The 7,946-nt window shown below is 41.7% G+C and overlaps 1 long non-coding RNA gene and 1 pseudogene across 1 annotated transcript; both read left to right on the top strand.

The window, feature by feature from the left end:
• LOC120290941 lies at positions 1-2,428 on the top strand. Its single transcript, XR_005548748.1, has 2 exons — positions 1-705; positions 1,922-2,428. It is a non-coding gene; the product is annotated as an uncharacterized LOC120290941 (long non-coding RNA).
• Positions 2,429-4,421: 1,993 nt separating this feature from the next.
• LOC104434785 lies at positions 4,422-6,541 on the top strand (annotated as a pseudogene).
• The last annotated feature ends 1,405 nt before the right edge of the window (positions 6,542-7,946 follow it).

Genomic DNA, 7,946 nt, shown 5'->3' with positions numbered 1-7,946 from the left:
TGGGGCTCATCCTTATCTCTCCCTCTCTCTCCCTCATCCGTTCCCTCTCTTCCCCTTCGTACGCAACTTCCTCAACCCCTTCTGTTTTTGCTTCTCTTCCATTTATGTTCCGTTAAAGCTCAGCCCCTCTTCTCCAAATCTATTGCTCCCTTCTCTTCATGTGTCTCCACCGAACCCCTCCATTTCCCCAGCCTGCTGCCACTCGTCCGTCTGCCCCCACCAGTCAACCCAGCAAAACTCTCCTCCTGGTGTTGACTCCAGCAGTCCATCAACAACCCCCATCTCCACCGAAGCAACCCACGATCCACTCCCATGTTGTCGCTCCACCATCGGCTGTTCCCTCCACCGAATCAATGCCGCTCGACCTCTCCCCATTTCCCCTGCAGCGGCCCACGAAGTCAGCCCACTGTCCCTCTATTTCTCGCCCACCTTCTCCGCTAGATCGTGCAGCCCATGCACGTCCAGCCCATCCCGCGTCCACCACCAATCAGCTGTATCGAAGCCAGCCCATTCCCCACCGTTCAGCCACCTCTAAGTCACGTCGTAGGCAGCCGTTCAGCCCAGTCCAGGATCGAAGACAGCAGCTGGGCCGTGAGCCTAGCAAGGTTTTTGGGCCCTCCCGGGCTCCCTTTGGCGTCGTTGTAAGCCCAAGTTTCGACCATCGTCATGTTGCCATCGCTGTGGACTCACCGGCTCGCTAATCTAGTGAGTTTACTCACTAAACTCTACTTAGGGAGTTAATGATACTTAGGTATTGATTAGTTTAGGCTAAGTGTGGTTTAGGTGGTTAATTAAAACGGATTAGCAATTTAAATATTCGTTTGTGCATGTTAGGTGGTTAGAATAGCCTAATTATGGACTAAATAAGTCATACTATTTATTTAGATTGGTTCGAAAATTTTCCAGGCCCGTTTCGATATTTAATTAGGCTTTTCCGACCTAAGTTTCTATTTTTAGCATTTAATTGCATTTAATTGCATTTATTTAATTATTTTTAGTATTTACTTAATTATTTATTATTTTTCGGAAATTATACCGGAATAGCCAATGACCGGAATTTCGTACTTGGTTTATTTAATTGAGAGCTAAATTGTGCAAATTGAATGAAATTGGTAATTTTGGTTATTTATTCCAAAATTGTGGAATTTCGGTATTTTAATTAGAAAATATTGGACGTCATTTTTTAACGTCGAAAATGTCTTTGTGGACTATGTAAATAGTGGGATTTTCTAAAAGAAAGATATTGCATTATTGCACGTCAACTTGTGAGAGCATTTATCGTCAGCTTGTAAGAGCCATTTTGCACGTCAGCTTGTAAAAGTATTATACTATATCAACCTATAAGCTTGATATGTCAGCTTGTGTGAGCTATGATCGTTTATCAGCTTATGGGAGCACAATCTATATATCAACTTGTGCGAGCTACTATATTTCTATATCAGCTTATACGAGCTACTATCTATCTATATCAGCCCGTGTGAGTTACTATCTATCTATATCAGCTTGTGAGAGCTATGACCATCTATATATCAGCTTGTGAGAACTAAGACCATCTATTTCAGCTTGTATGAGCAATTATCGTATCAATTGAATTGATAGATGGTGTTGAACTTGTAGATGGTACTAATTGATAGATAATACTGATTGATAGATAATATTGAATTGATAGATAATACAGATCATATCAATTGTGTCAAATTGAATTGATTGACTGAGTGGATCAATGGATCGTTGACTTGAATTGAATTGATTGGTTGAATATATGAATCTTATTAACTTATAAGAAGGAACTGAGGCAAGGTAAGTCATCTGTCTTGTGTGTGCATAGACTGCCTTTAGGCATATTTCCTTTCTAGTTAAAGTTTAGAGGGTGAACTTGCTAAGACATTGTCTCACCCCATTGTGAGCTCAACCTTTTCAGGTCCTTAGATGGCGGTTCCCCTGGAATGTTTTGGACAGCCGCAAGCTATTACTGAGCAAGGTATGGACGTCCCAGTCCTTAGAAGTCATTGGGCCTATGAGCTAGTGGTGACCACCGTTTAGGTCGATGAGGGCTTACCTAAGAAGATACCTCATCGATTCAGGGCGTGGTATCTTCATGAACTCAATGGGTATAGGGTAGACCCCATTCAGGGATTTGATATCCCTGTCGTTGCGCTCAACGCCACTTTAGGCGAGAACGTAGTTGACCCTCCTAATGGTGTTGTGGAGGACCCGACGCCCTCGGAGCTTGTGGAGACCGAAGGATCGGCAAATGGGTCCAGCTAGCTGGTCATAGGATAGCTTCGTTTTGAGGACCGGTCTTCTGTAGACTTTAGTCTTTAGACTAGTCTATATATAAACGGGGGTGTTTATGAAAGTGGTTTGATTGTGAATTTGTTGTCATGTTTTTCTATCACATGTATGTTATTGTCAGGGGATTAGTTTATACGCTTTCGCATGTGCATTAAAATGAATGGGTTGGTGATGCGTCCTGGACATCACAAATTTTATTGACCACCAAGGGATGGGCACGTGCTCGAGAGTCGGGGCGTGACAATCATCATCATCTAAGACACCTGTGGAGATCAAGTAAAGTTGAATATCCAAAACATGTCTCATATTTTTTAGAAGCAAATAACATCCCACATCGGTCTCCAAATAAACATCTAGAAACGCTACTATCTCCCATCCTAACATTACCAAAATCATTGTTGCGATAAGATGCAAAGTAGTCATGCCATGAGATCACATGAAATGAAATAGCAAAATCAACAACCCGGCTAGAGTCTTGGCATGTAAGGTTTACATAACCATCTTCACATATAAACACAATATTACCATCGGATGCAACCACTACTATAACCTATTTCTTTTTCTTTATTTCAATTTCCATTTTTTATCATGGAATTTATCTCACTTTAGTGACCAACACTTTTTGGCATAATGTCCTATCTTGCCATCAACTGTAACACTTCAAACTTCTCATTACGCTTGATTTCAACATTCCTCTTGACTTGCCCATATTATCATTATACTGAAACTTTATTGATTGACTTCTCATCCTATTTTCTATGACAAGAGCCTTCGATTTAGAAGCATGATTCAAGCCTTTTCTCCTTATTTCTTCATTGAACAAGCTTCTTTTAACCATGCTAATATGAAGCACACCATAAGAAGCTGAATTGTTTAATATCACAACCAAAGTGGAGTACCAAGTAATAAACATGATTGCAATTCATCATCAAGGTCAATCTCAAAATTTGTCAATTAATTTACAACATCTTGAAATTCACTCAAGTGTTCTGACATACTACTCCCCTCCTTATATCTCAAATTCACAAATTTTTTTTTTTAACTAGAAAAGCTTTATTTTGTGGAGTACTCTTCTAATAGAGATCTTATAATTTCTTCCACAAGTGTCCACTTTCGTCTCTTAGGCAACATGATGAAACATACTATCGTCAATCCACTATTGAATAAACCTAATCATTTTCTGATTCATTCGCTGCCATTCTTTGTCTTTCTTATCTCGTTTAGCCTCATCACTTTCAAAGGGATCAAATAAATTTCGCAATATAACATGTCTTCCATCTAAGGCTTTCAAATAAAGTAATTTGAGGCATTTAACTTAAACATTGTACTACTAGTTTCCTCCATTAATCACTAAAATCTCAATGCTAGTTCTGATATCACTTTATTAGGAAGAACTAAGGTAACAATTCACTAAGAATTAAACCCAATTTAAGATTAATTTCTCCTCTAAAAAAATTGACTTAACCTCAGTAACAAGTAGCCAATATTAACTTGCAATGAGTAAATATAATGCTGAAATGATAAGGAGATAAAGCCACAACAACACCAAGATTTTACATAAAAAGCCAATGCGGGAAAAATTACAAACTATCGAAAAACTTCCATTAATCACTAAGAATAGTATGATACACAAAATATTTTTCTCTAGTCACATACTAGAGAAAACCGAAACCGATAAATTCATAACCTTCAGTCTCACGAACAATATACTCAAATTTATGCCATCCAACAATGTTTAGCCTTCGAATCAGACCACAAAACTTTGCCTCTTTTTTTCTTCCTGGCTTCCTCTCGGAGAGACCCTTTCTCTCGGTTCACTCTCTATTTTTCTCTCTCCTCTTGTTCTCTACTCCACGAACGAAGCAACCACTTGCTTTTTCTTCTTTTCGCTTTTTTACCTTTTGACTTTTTATTTTTATTTTCATGTTAATGTCAGCTGGGCCCACAGGCGGACCCAGCCAAAACGCTAAACCAAAACCCTCCATAAAATATTAATATATGCAACTTCTCGTAGAAGTTATTCACCTCTGACTAATACAAAATGAAACCATAACTAACCATCTTTTATTTCACCGATCAAACTCATCCAAAAAAGAAAACAAAAATATCGAGAGTGAGTGCAAAGAATGGCTGACGACTTGGCTCATGTTCGCTGTGGACCCCAACCCGAACCCCTGTCCGTCGCCCACGCGCCGCCGCTCACCGCCTTCTACAATGACCAGATACGGCCCCAGCTCGATGCAATCGACAGGCTCCGAAACCTCATGGTCATGAAGGAGGGCATCCAGCTCCCCACCATCGTCGTCATTGGCGACCAGTACTCCGGCAAGTCAAGCGTCCTCGAGTCCCTTGCTGGCATCAACTTGCCGCGGGGGCAGGGCATTTGCACGCGCGTCCCAGTCATCATGCGACTCCAAGACAGCCCTGACGCGGATCGCCCTGAGCTCTACCTCGACTTCAACGGCAAAGTTGTCCACACCGACGAGGGGCACTTCTCTGAGGCCATTAATGCTGCCACCGACGAGATCGCTGGCCATGGGAAGGGCATATCGAACTCCCTGCTGAATCTGGTCATCAAGAACGACGGCATCCCGGACTTGACCGTGGTCGACTTGCCTGAAATCACAAGAGGGCCCGTGCCCAGCCAGCCCAAGAACATCTATGAGCAGATTTCGGACATGATCATGGAGTACATAAGGCCTGAGGAGAGCATCATCCTCAATGTCTTGTCCGCGACCGTGGACTTCTCCACTTGCGAGTCCACAAGGATGTCGCAAGTATGCTCTAGACACGCTTTGCTCCCACATCAATTGATAACTGAAATAATTAAATTAACTCTAGGAAATGACTCCATATGGTAATTCGTTTTTATGTCGCAGATGGTGGACAAGACCGGGGAGAGAACTCTGGCCGTCGTTACAGATGCTGATAAAGTTCCGGAGGGCTTGCTTGAGAAGCTTATGGCCGATGATGTCAATATAGGGCTTGGTTATGTGTGCGTGAGGAGCAGGGCTGGTGACGAGACCTACGAAGAAGCGAGTCTGGAAGAGGCGAAGCTGTTCGCTGTACACCCTCAGCTGTGCAAGATTGACAAGTCCATCGTTGGTGTGCCTGTCTTGGCACAAAAGCTTATGCAGATTCAAGCCAACATCATGGTCAAGTCTTTACCCAAGATCATCAAGAACATCAATGACAAGCTGAACGCCAGCGTCGCCGAGCTTACAAGGATGCCCAAGAATCTGTCCTCGATTGAGGAGGCCATAATGGCCTTTATGCAGATCATGGGGTCGGCGAAGGAGTCGCTGAGGAAAGTCCTGCTGAGTGGTGAGTTCGATGAGTACCCAGATGACAAGGACATGCACTGCACGACCAAGCTGGTGGGGATGCTCAACCACTTGGCCGATGAGCTCCAAAACTGCATCGAAAACGACCTGAGGACTAACTTCTTGTTGGAGGAAATTCAGGTCTTGGAAGAGGCCAAAGGGATCGGGCTCCCAGACTTCCTCCCTCGCTCCGCTTTTCTCATCCTTTTGCAGCGGAAGTTGAATGGCATATTAAGCAAGCAGACGAGTTTTGGGGTTCGTGTTTGGGACTACATCGAGGGAGTTATGATTCAGATCTTGATGCGACACACAGAGAATTATCCTCAACTGCAGTCGTCAACGAGAAGAGCGGTGTCCAATCTTATCAACAAGATGAAGGGGAAGACGATGAACGAGATGATGAAGATTGTTGAAATGGAGAAGCTCACTGAGTACACTTGCAACCCTGAGTACCTGTTGCAGCGGAACAAGTTGATGACCCAGCAAGGCAAGTTTATTGAGGGGATCAACCAGGGGATCAACCAATATTGGAGGTATGGTACCAAGATTTACCTCGAGGGAATTGGGGAGGTCAACATGACCCATCTGACGGAACACAAGCAGCTGGTTCAGGAGGCGTTCGATCTGAGGATGAGGTTGATCGCGTACTGGAAGATTGTGCTGAGGAGGTTTGTCGACTCGATGGCACTGCATCTGCGGCTAATCATGCACAACTTGGTGAAAAGGAGATGGAGAAGGAGATTGGGGGCGAGCTGATCGGGCCAAATGGCGGCGGCCGCATCAATAGGATGCTGGAGGAAGTGCCGGAGGTGGCGGCAAAGCGCGAGAAGCTGAACAGGAGCATCAAGCTGTTGAGGGAGTCTGCAGACGTGGTGGCCAAGTTCATGGACCGGATTGCTACTAATGGTGACAACAATAATTAATTTGTTAGCGTTGTTGTTCTAGTGGATTTTCTTTTTCTTTTTCTTTTTATGAGTGCGTTCCTGTTTGTATAGGTTATTTTGTGTAGGATCAAACTGGACTTCAATTAGCTTTTAATGACTCGGTGTTTTTTTTTTCAGGGAAGGGAAAATGACCTTAGAGAAAATGACACCTAAAATCTTAACTACCTCGTTTCATCGTAGTAATAATAATAATAATAATAATAATAATAATAATAATAATAATAATAATAATAATAATAATAATAATAAATTAATAAATTAATAAATTAAAATTAAAAATTAAGGACCAACCTCAATCTCTAAACAAAAATATCATGTACACATAATATTTACATTCTAGGTTGTATTTTAGGACCAACCTCAGGAGATGATATCGATGAGCAGTCCAAAGAGATATTCATGATCAAAGAGACGAGATGAGCTTAAGACTTAGAATTCCAACATAGTCCGACAGCCCTCACTAACCCTCAATAAAAAAAAACAAAAGTAAAAAAGAAAAAAGAAAAACCAAAATTTATAAGAAATTTAAAAAAAGATCAAGTCAATGCCATCCGTCCCACATGGGATGGCCGGCGTCTACGTCAGCAATTTTCAATTAAAATTGGTCGAATGAATTTAATTGACAAAATGAAAAAATATTTGTGACTCAATTTGCATAATTGATAGATTCATGACTAAATTGATAGAAATATAATAGGTTGAGGACTTTTTTTAACATATAGGGCACTACATAGTCATCGGTCGGCAACACCGAAGGTGACAGATGGGGCACTACGTCCATTTGTGTGAAAGGTGGTGGGTCAACTTTGACGACAGCGCGGGACAGACCAATTCTAATGATTACACCACTGTGAAGCGAAAGAACGGCAAAGAGCTTGCTCTTTATTATTGTTAACAGCAAAAAAAAAAAAAAAAAAAAAAAGCCTATGTATTCAACGAAGACTTAATCGGTAGAGGCCAGCTAAAGGGACGATGGAGGCACAAAATTGCTAAGTATTGGGAGCGGTTAGTCGACAAAAAAGGGTTGCTCAATAGGAAAATCTGGTTTGAGTCAATGGAGGTATTAGGGAAGATGGTTGTATTAAAATAAGTAGTCAACAATGAGAGACCAACTCAATCAATTAAGGAGATACGCACGATGTAACTGTCAAGAAGAAACGATATGATTGCCAAGTAGTGGAGCCGATCGTTAAAAAAGTAACCATCAAGGAAGCAGAGGCGATGGGATCGCTGAAGGAGTGGGAGAGATATAATAGTCAAGTTATGGAGATGACAATTTTGGGGATTAACCATTTGTGAATAAGGATTGCTAAATTTTAGGAGTCGTAATTATAAATGCTTGATTTGTAGTTAGAACAAAGGACAGCCACCACTCCAAGAACAC

This window comes from Eucalyptus grandis, chromosome 2, assembly GCF_016545825.1.
Source record: "Eucalyptus grandis isolate ANBG69807.140 chromosome 2, ASM1654582v1, whole genome shotgun sequence".
NCBI lineage: Eukaryota > Viridiplantae > Streptophyta > Magnoliopsida > Myrtales > Myrtaceae > Eucalyptus > Eucalyptus grandis.
The sequence above is the reverse complement of the archived record's forward strand: the minus strand, read 5'-3'. Positions and strand labels throughout refer to the sequence as shown.